Genomic DNA, 10,849 nt, shown 5'->3' on the forward strand with positions numbered 1-10,849 from the left:
CGGAATGCAACACTGCAATCCTAATATCTATATTCTGAATTTAAAAATCGAAGTTCGTATTGCGAAAGGAGTCTTTCCAGCACAAGACATTTTCAAAGTGTGCTTCTACGTTACATCAGAAATATGGAAGATTTAGGTAGCTGGAGCAGTTTTCAAAACAGCACCTGACTCTGAGTAACAAAGGCCCCCTTGCTGCCGAAACTAGTCACAAATCTGAAGACTAGTCCCTGAGCCTACAAAAAGCACAGACAAGGGAATCAGCAGTGCATCAAAAAAAGTCTACTGGCGAGTGTTTTGAGATGCAAAACAGTATGCACAATACTCCTCCCTTTCTGCACCCTCAGGAGATGTTTCCAGAAACCCCTTGCTAGTCCTGTTTACTACAGAGGATTTGTCACACTGTGGATTAGAGTCAACTGTTATATTAAGAGAGGAGGCATCCAAAAATATACTAAACTGGACCCTCAGTGGAAGGCCTCATCCTACATACTTCTTTCATTTCTCAATTGGCCACTGACAACAGACAGAAATTACAAAGGCTGGAAGATGGCCCTCATACCCCACAAACGGACCTCTTAAATACTGACTTTAAAGTTTTCAATAATAGAGATAAGAAAGCAAAAGTTGAACAGTTTAAGAGATCAAGCTGAATGCTGGCAGCTGCTCTGAAGGGCTCCCCCAGAAATAAGCAAACTCCTAAGGGCAGAACCTTGAAGCCCTCTCCAGGCCTGCTTTAAATGTGGCAAAGAGGGACACTGAGCCAAATGTTGCCCTAATCTTTGCCCTCCTCCAGGTCTTTTTCCGTGCTGTGGCAAGAAGTGTCACTGGAAAGTCGACTGTGACCTACCCGCTTAAGGAAGGGTCTCATCTCTTCCCTCTAAAAAGTTGGAACAAGTGGACCTCATCTTGCTTAGACTTCTCAGCCTCACCACTGAAGACTGAGGTGCTTGGGCCCTGTGGTCCCCACACCTATCACTCCTTTAGAGCCCAGGGTAACTTTGCTAGTGGCAGGTAAGCCAGTCTCCTTTCTTATTGATACAAGGTGTCATTCATTCTACCTTACGTAAATTTGCAGGTCCTACTTGACCCTCTCAAGTCTCTATTGTAGGGGTTGATGGTCTCATATCTAAGCCTTTACCCACACTCTCTTTAAATTGTCTCTTATTTGGAACACCTTTCGGTCACTCCTTCCTAGTCTTCCTAAGTGTACAACCCCAATCTTTGATAGAGACATTTTATCAAAATTCAGAACCTCCCTTATGCTTCTCTCTCCCACCTTTAATTCAGACTCATCCCTCCTTCTCACTAAACCGGAACCAGATACATTCCCCATTCCAACTTCTATGGTCACACTCAAGGTCTGGGATACCTCCTCCCCTTCTATAGTGCAACACCACTCCTATCCCCATAAAACTCAAAGACCCTTCAATATACACCTGACAACCCCAATGCTCCTTATCCTTGGAATGCAGAAAAGGCCTCCAACCCATCATACAATGCCTTCTATACCAAAACCTCCTGAGACCCACACACTCCCCATGGAACACCCCAACCCTGTCTGTCAAGAAGCTGGATGGTTCATATCACTTAGTCCAGAACCTCTGCATCATGAATCAGGCAATTCTTCCAACCCAACCAGTAGTATCCAGCCCCTAGGAGGGCAGACCCTTCTGTCCCTTATTTCCACAGACACTGCTCATTTCACTGCAATGGATGTAAAAGATGCATTCTTCACCACTCCTCTACACCCAGAATCCCAAAATCTCTTATCTTTTACCTGGAGAGATTCTGTTACCTATCAGTCCAAACAACTTACCTGCGCTGTCCTTCCCCAAGGTTTCCAGGGTAGTCTCTACTTCTTTGGACTAGCCTTAGGATCAAATTTAGTAAAACTAGATTTCCATCCCAGCACTCTTCCCCAATATGTAGATGACCTCTTCCGTTGTAGCCCATCTTACTCTCTCTCCTATGAACACACAGATAGTCTCCTAAATCATTTGGCTAAAAATAGATACCAAGTCTCTCCCAAGAAGGCCCAACTTTCTTACCCTCAAGCCATTTATCTTGGTCTCTCTATTACCTCATAACATCGCACCATTATTTTAGATAGAAAAGACCTCTCACCTCCCACCTGAAAACAAGAGCTTCAATCGTTCCTCAGTTTAGCAGGGTTTCTCCATATTTAGGTTCCTCTCTTCAGCAACTAGCCCACCCTTTATACCTGGCTTCTAATGGTCCTTTGACTGAACCACTAGATCTCACCATTAATGTTAGCTCTTACTTCTAGAAGTTACAGCGGGCTCTTATATTGGCCCCAGATCTTTCCCTTCCCAACCTCTCCAAACCCTTTACACTTTATCCTACAGAAAACAAAGGAATAGCACTTGGAGTCTTAGGACAAGTCCAGGGACCCAACACTACTAAGTAGTTGCTTATCTATCAAATCAACTAGATACCACAGTCAGGGGTTGGCCATCCTGCCTAAGAGCCCTGGCAGTGGCCACTCTTCTAACTCTTCAAAGTCAGAAACTCACATTTGGACAACCCATCATGGTTTATTCTTCACATAATATCTCCGACCTCATAACACACATAGCTACCCAAAATCTCCCCAACCCTTTAGAATACAAAATTTTCACACAATCTTTATTGAATCTCCACATGTTACCCTAGCCAAATGCTCTCCATTCAATCCTGCCAATCTTTTACCTATTCCCAGTGAAGGGCCTTCACACTCCTGTATAGAAATCCTCAAACTTAAGACTTTCTATTTCCCAAATGTAACAGATTCCTCTTTACCCAATGCCTCCCAGGATAGGAAAAAGTTATCAGGCTACTTGGTAGTGTCTGCCACGGAAGTCATAGAATCTAGTCTCCTTCCTGTAGGGATCATCTCTCAAAATAGAATTAATTCCCCTCACCAGAGCATTAACCTTAGCATCTGGAGAAGAGTTTAACATATATACAGATTCCAAATACGCTTTCCTTATTCAGCACTCACATGCCTCAATTTGGGAAGAAAGATTTCTCACTACAAAAGACTGTCCTATTTCCAATGCCCTCTTAATTCTTATACTTCTTCAGCCCATTTGTCTTCTCAAGGCAATGTTGTAGCCATGAATCCCCAATAGACAGACACATGGACCATCAGAAATCAGTAAGTTATAAGAAATACACTCTTTATTCAGCCAGCTGGGTCTGCCAGGGGTACGCAGACCCCAAATTAAGCAGCACCGAAATGTAGAGGTACAGGGTTTTTAAGCCCTAAACCCCATTCCTCATTCTGTCTGAACAGTCTATTTTTCTTCTATTTACTAATTGTCAACCCACAGGTCGGTTGTGTAAGCGGGGGTACAGAAGCAGAAAGCTTATTGTTAGAGTGTTAGATTCCCATGGGCGATAGCCAAGCAATAATTTTCTAGCCAGCACATTCCCCACTGGCCTTAGCAGAAAATCAAATCTTTGATTCTTTGTGTGGAATTTGTTCGTAGCCTCTATTTTGTAATACTAAAAGTTTAATAGAATTAATTTTTTTCTTTATATATGTAAACAAGAAATTGAGGAAACATGGGCCAAAAGTTAACAAGGAGGAGGAGGATTAAAGGTCCAGCTACAGCAGATAGAAAGAAGGGTTGTTAGCCATGGTGACCAGCTGAACATCCTCTGAAACCAGTTATTTGATTCCAGTCTTTGTTTTTTTCTGACATCTAAATTTTTCTGTATTAGTAGTAAGCTTTCTCTAATTACTCTAGAGTTATTAGCATAGAAGCAACAGGTTTCACTTAGAGCCATACATAATCCAGTTTGTTCTAAGAATAATAAATCTGAACCTCTTTTATTTTGGAAGACTACTTCTGTTAGTGAATTGACTTGAAGTTCGAGCCTGCTGATGGTGTCTTTTAAGGTTCTGATATCTTTATCTATCTGTATTTCAATTTCATGTAATTTATTTTCTCCCTTGATGAGAGCAGTAGTACCTACAGCTGTAGAGCCTTTAATTTTGTTTTACAAGAAGGATTATTAAGACTGGTACGGCCCGTTTCTGTAGCCCATCCTGGTGGAAGAAGTGGAGTCTGCCTTCCGGCCCATTGTAAAGGGACACTTGGGGGAATATAAAGACTAGGATACAAATATTAGCCTCATCTGAGTTGAAAAGATCGGATGCAGCACAGTGAGTGAGCCTACTATTACATGGTAACCAAGTATTATTAGGAGCCTTATAGTATTTACCCCCTCAGGAAGATACTTCAATAGTATTATTACAGTTATCAAAGTAAGGTGACTGTGCTAACAGTTTGGAATAGTTTTTTGAAATTAGGAAGTTTCTTTTTTCTTTTACGTCTCTTAAGATGAGTTTAGGAGTTTTCCATTCTCAGTCTTGTGTGCTGCTAAGCTCAGTTAGGTTTAGGGAAGTTTCTACACCAACATAATAAGGGGGTTTTGGGTTTCGGCACAACCAGCAATCTTGTCCTATGTCTGGAATGGTCTTATTCAAGACCTTGTGTATTGTTGTTAACATAGTTATAAATATTCTTTCTGGTTTCGGTTGTGCCTGGTCAAATGTCTGGGCTAAAGAGGAAAAAAGGAAGAAACAGAGGGTTAGATTTATATATGTTTGAGTCTTAGTCTTAAGGGCTTGTCTTCTTGAACTGTCCACTCTTGTGCTGCTTTCACATGGGAGTGATGAATCTATGATGGGATGTCATCTATTTTAACTGTAGTGGGTGTCACCAGGTAGACAGTGAAGGGTCCTTTTTATTTGGGTTCTAGTCCTTTGGAAGTGAACTTCCAGATCTACACAGAGTGCCGCGGCTAAAACTGATGGGGAAGTCTGTTCCCCAGAGCTGAGTGGGCAGCACAAACCCAGGACTAAATCTCCTTCTGTACACTTTATAGGACCTATAAAGACTTAAGTAAGACAAGGTTGCATAGTTCTGCCTTTTTTTCATCTTTTATTTTAGATACTAAAGGTGGGGGTTTTCCAGAGAAAATATCAAATGGAGTGAATTCATTAATATATGGAGTACACCTGGCTCGGAAAAAAGCAAAGGGGAGAAGTTCTACCCAGGTCCCACCAGTTTCTAATCCTAACTTGACTAATGTCTCTTTTAGGGTCCTATTCATTTGTTCTATTTGGCCCAAACTTTGGGGCCAGTAGGCACAGTGGAGTTTCCATTGCAAATTTAGGTAGCTAGCCAATTGTTGTGATACCTTTGCTAAGAAGGCTGGTCTGTCATCCAACCCTAAAGTTCCGGGGAGACCGAGTCGAGGGAGAATTTCTTCTAGTGGTTTCTTAGTAACTACTGAGGCAGTCTCTTTCCTGGTAGGGAAGGCCTCTACCCATCCTGAAAAGGTGTCTATAAAAGCAAGTAAATATTTGTAGCCGCCCACAGTCAGAGTTACCTCAGTGAAATTTACTTCCCAGTGGTCCCCCGGACAAGTTTCTCTTTTCCTATGCCTAGGTTTTTCTATCTTTCCCTTTTTTGGGCACAAGCCGGGCATCGTGAGGCCATCTCCTCTGCAGTTCTTCTCCCTTCTAACAAGTGAAAGTAGGGGTCTAAAGCTTGGAGCATCTTAGTTCACCCTAGGTGTGTGGTCTGCTGGAGTTGGTGGAGGAGAGTCCTTCTAAGGGCCCATGAGAGCCCGATTTTTCCATCTGGAGTCTTCCGCCACCCCTATTGGTTCCAAGTGGCTCCCATATCTTGAAAATATATGTTCTCTTCCACCGTATAGGTCGGAGACGGAGGCAGTTCTGAGAAAGGGACAACAGTAGTAGATGTGATGGGGGCCCCACTTGTGGCCGCTGTTCTTGTCTCTGTTCAGCTTGTCAGTTTCTCTCAGTCTCAGGACTATTTCTTTTTTGATGTCTTTTAGAATGAACAAAATAGTCAGAGTCTTAGGCATCTATATAGTTTCAAGTAAGGCTAAGATCTCCCCCTTGTTCTTGATGTCCTTCCCAGCTGAAGTCAGAAGCCCTCTTTCCTTGTAGATGGCTCTGTGTACATGTGCAGTGGCAAAGGCGCATTGGCTGTCAGTGTATATTGTGACTGCCTTATCCTTTCCCCATCTTAGTGCCTCAGTGAAGGTGATGAGTTCTGCCTTTCGAGCAGAAGTCCTATGCGGAAGAGCTTGTGATCAGATGGTGTCAGTTAGAGTTACGACTGCTGTCCCAGCATACCTCCTTTTTTCTTGTATGAAGCTGTTGTCGTCCGTGAAAAGAACTTCATTGGCCTCAGGCAGAGGGGAATCTCTGAGGTCTGGCCTCGAGGAACACATAGTGTCAGTGAAATCTATGTAGTCCTGAATGGGAGTCTGGGGGTCTAGGTCTGGCAACAGATTGGCTGGGTTGATGACAGTAGCTTTGGGTTTTAGCCATACGTTTGGGGTCATACGGTGCCTCCCTGTTGTTGAACACCTTCTGGACTATCTCAAGAAGTTGGGATAGGTTCATCCCTGCAAAACCTTCTAATTTTTGTAATTTACACCGGATATCAGGGACTGCCTGAGTAGCAAAGGCTATATTAATTGCTTGCTGGTTTTCAGGGGCCTACTGGTTCTCAGGGGCTTCAGGATCAATGGGGTGTATACCCAGTAGGCCTCATTCAAGAAACGCTCCAGGGGATTCCTTAGGTCCCTGTATAACTGCAGTTACCTTAGAAAGGTTAGTTGGCTGATGAGCAGCCATCCTTATTCCCCCAATTAGAATCTGGTGGTGCCGATCTAATGCCGTTCTCCCTGCCTGAGAATTGTGTCCGCAGTCTGGGTGGGTGGAGAGAAATTCCTCCTCAATCTGTTCCCCTGCTTTCTTAATTTTCTTCCCTCTCACAACTATCTTTTGTGTTTCAGTCTGAATGTGCCCGCATTCTTTCTCGGTGAAGGGGTTAATTAAAAGCTGTTGGCAATTATCTCAAGTGGGGCGGTAAGTCTGAAAGATACTCTCTAAGAGTCCCATTAATGCCTGGGGTTTCTCAGAGAAAGGTGGATTTTGTGTCTTTCAGTTGTACGGGTTACTAGTCAAGAAAGGCACATAAACCATAATGGGACTGTCTGCATGATGTCCCCAGGGTGGTGCTTCTCACAAGGGGAGGATGTCCAGGGTGGTGGTATTAACTGGTGCCCTGCTCAGAGCAGGAGCAGGAGGCGCATAGGGGTTACCTGCCTGTGTCCGAGGAGGTGAGGTAGTGTTATTGGGTCTCTGTTGTCCTGGATCATAGGGTGGGGGAAGGTCACTGCCCTCCGGTGGAGATTGGAGGACTGAGGGACTGGGCCGTCTTGGAAATTCATTTGCTGTATGTTTTGGGTGCCTGCAACTAAGACTTGTGCCCCTAGAGAAAGGGCACACCGACGGAGCCAAGGACGGGGTTTCAGAACAAGGTTTAACCATTGATCAAAGTAGGAAAACTGATCAGAATGTTCTGGGTCTCCCGTGACAATCTTCCAAACATTCCTCACTGTCAAAAGAACCCTCTGGAGACCGGTTTACATCAAAAGACAGCCACTCAACTTCACACAATGTTCTTAGTCTGCCTGGAGAACACTTTATGCCATAGTCAGGTCCCTCTACAAACCTTTCTTTGAAATGTTGCAGCAGACACTCCAAGGGTGTCTTCTGTGAACCCGGGGCTTACCCCCATCACTTGTGCAGAAAACACAAAACAGACTCTCAGACGAGAACAATTACTGAGGTGTAGGTAGACCCAGAGAAGTCTACCACCTACAACCTAGACAAGACCAAAGACAGTAGACAGAACCTAATGACAGGGTACAGGAGGTGGCGTCCTGTATCCTGGCCACAGTCCGGGAGATATGACTGTGTCCAGTCTCTCCACGGACCCCCCGGGGACCAGTCAACAGAAACAGAAACGAAAGATACCTTTTATCCAGACGTTGAGGCCTCGGAGATTCCTGTCAAGATCGGGAACAAAGAGTGTGTCCTAAAGGTTGCATCCATGACAATTGCATTGACCCTGTCACGGCGTTCAAGGGTCCTGGAATGTTTCAGGGTGGCCACCCCTTTGAGTCTGTTACAGGGACTGCAACCGTTCCAGAGGCCAGTCCGGTATTAGATCTCAGGGCCGCTCCCTCAGATCTTACTGGGACCTCCAAATGTTTTAGCCGCCAGTCCCGGATAGATACACAGACCACCAGAAACCAGTGACTTATAGGAAGCACACTCTTTATTCAGCCAGCTGGGTCTGCCAGGGGTACGCAGACCCCAAATTAAGCAGCCCCGAAATGTACAGGTTCAGGGTTTTTAAGCCCAAAACCCTATTCCTCATTCTGTCTGAACACAAAAGTCTATTTTTCTTCCATTTACTAACTGTCAACCCACAGGTCGGGTGCGTAAGCGGGGATACAGAAGCAGAAAGCTTATTGTTAGAATGTTATGTTCTCATGGGCGATAGCTGAGCAGTAATCTTCCAGCCAGCACAAGCTCACAAGTGATCCCTTAATTTACCATATTTGGGATTACATCAGATTTTTTTTAAGTTATTTTAAAAATGTTTCTTTCCCTTTTTTATGGAATATGATGATGCTAAGTTATTTTTCCTTAGAGCATACAGATTCTATCCACTGCCTCAGATTTAGAAATGCCCTTCCTAGTGAAAGAACGGAGGGGGAAGTGTACTGGCTTCATTGTCTAGCAAGTGGCGTCCAGCCTCTGGCCCGCCTCGGCGTGTTCCAGCAGGGGAGCCTGCTACTGAGCTATAAAATGGGTGGTCATCTCTGAGGTTCTTTCCAGCTTGGGAAGGCTTTATGTTTGTACAGAACCTATTGCATAGCCTTGTAAGCTTCATCGCCAAGTCTGAAGGTATATTTTAAAACAGTTAAATGACAGGGCTTAGTCAAATTTGCAAATTCTTTGTAACTAACTTTAAGAGCTTTCTTAACTCATTGATATTTAAATAGCATTCAAATGATTATCAGCAAGCCAGGTGAATTTTTGTGTCACTTTCCGAATCTAATTTTGTAAACACTTCTAATTCTCTAAAATGTAAGAACACTTTGAAAAGCGAATACATTGCCAAGTGTTATGCCGAAAACGCCTTAGAATTAGGAAAGGACTGGCAGGTCGCTGTGGCTGAAACTTAAGTGCTCCACCGGAAGTTAGCCCACACTGCGCCGCACTCCCGTCTCTTGCTGTTGTTAAGGGCTCACAGGACACTTGTTCACACCTTGTATAGATGGAGGGGACCTACCAAAGCCGTTTGAAGTGGATGGCCTCCATCCCGCTGGCGACATGCCTCATCTGGACTCTGCCGCAGCCACTGCTTCCACACCTGTCTCCTGTCACTTCCCAAGTAAGTTTGTCTTGGTTTTAACTAACAGGTGGCGTGACGGAATACTGAACATCAGTCTGTGCCCTGGAAATTGTTTCATGTGTTGTCGAAGGACTTTCTGTGAGCCTAAGTTATTCAAAGTCCTGGTTGGGGTATTACCGTTGATGACATTTCTGAAGTAGTTCTCAGTTTGAACATGTAAAGATAGTGCTGAGGAGAAAGCTGTGAAGGAGAGGCTTCTCATTTAGTCTTCTCGAACTTTTAAAAGTTTTCCTTTACTTGTCCAAGGTTTCACAGAGCAGTTATTTTTTTGCTTAGGACCTTTCTGCAAATTCCATGAGAGCCTTATCATCTTGGAAAATCATAGTACAAAGTCAAAATAATAGTTCATACCCATATACATCTTCGATGAGATTGTAAAGTGGTAACATTTCTTCTTGTATCTATTTGTCTTCATGTCTTAAAAGATTAGGGCAAAAAAACCTTTAAAATCTTTGGAAAACCTGACACACCGATGACAATACAGGAAAACTGGTTATCAGGTTTATCTTGTTGGGCTCACTTTCTCTTTCTTCTTATCTGGGTGTAAAGATAAATGAGAGAGGACAGAATTGATATCTTTGTGGAAACACTGTTTTTCTTTGTTGTTACGTCCAAAGATGTTTCTGTATGCTACTGTGCAGCTACAAAGTACAATCATGTGCCACTTAACGACATAAACACATTCTGAGAAATATGGCATTAGGCAATTTCATCAGTGTGTGAACTTGCTAGAGGCACAGAAACCTACCTGGCATAGCCTACTACTCACTTAGGCCTACTACTCACATGACCTACTACTCACTATGGCACATCCTGTTGCTCCTTAACTAGAAACTGTACAGCATGTTATTGTACAAAACAACACAAGATTTAATCAAGCACAAGAGAAATGATGCAATAAAAAGAGTAAACACGTGATATGAGGTTGCTGCCTGTGTAACATGCATACTGTTTTACAACAACTGTTTTTATAAATTAAAGGAGTACACCACAAAATAATGATAAAAAATACAGGAAATATATAAACCATTAAAATAGTTTTTTATTATCAAGTATCATATACTGTATGTAATTGTGTGTACTGTATTTTTATAACACTGGCAACAAAGTAGGTTTGTTTACACCAGCATCAACACAAATGGAAGTAATGCATTGGGCTATGTTGTTATGACAGCTATGAAGTCCTGGGCAATAAACATAAAATTCCCAATTCCATTACAGTGTTGAGTTCATCAATGTAGATACAGTCTGTCATTGACTAAAACTCATTAGGCTCATGACTATAAAAGCCACAGCAAAGAAGTAGTTTTTTAAATTTTTTATTTCTTAATTTTTAAACTGACACCTAAGTAGCATTCTTATTTTGACATCGTTGTTCCATGTGAGGAAGCAGTACAATTTAGAAGTAACCCTCTTCAACCAGCAAAGGAAAGACTGCATTTTTTCATGTAGAAATGATCACCTGCCTCCTGTAGTATTTGAAATTCATGACCACGATCAAGAGAAGAGAAATTTATGTTGCCTCT

General features: G+C 43.0%; 1 long non-coding RNA gene across 2 annotated transcripts in view; it reads left to right on the plus strand.

Annotated features, from left to right (window-relative positions):
- Positions 1–10,849, plus strand: part of LOC107196084 — a 14,153-nt gene that overhangs the window by 1,907 nt on the left and 1,397 nt on the right. The window contains exons 3-5 of one of the 2 annotated variants that reach the window (XR_001517395.2): positions 794–1,011; positions 6,847–6,919; positions 9,186–9,302. This is a non-coding gene — a long non-coding RNA (uncharacterized LOC107196084). The remainder of the gene's footprint in view (positions 1–793; positions 1,012–6,846; positions 6,920–9,185; positions 9,303–10,849) is intronic. The other variant, XR_001517396.2, reaches the window with a different exon arrangement.

This window comes from Pteropus alecto, unplaced genomic scaffold, assembly GCF_000325575.1.
Source record: "Pteropus alecto unplaced genomic scaffold, ASM32557v1 scaffold477, whole genome shotgun sequence".
Lineage (NCBI taxonomy): Eukaryota > Metazoa > Chordata > Mammalia > Chiroptera > Pteropodidae > Pteropus > Pteropus alecto.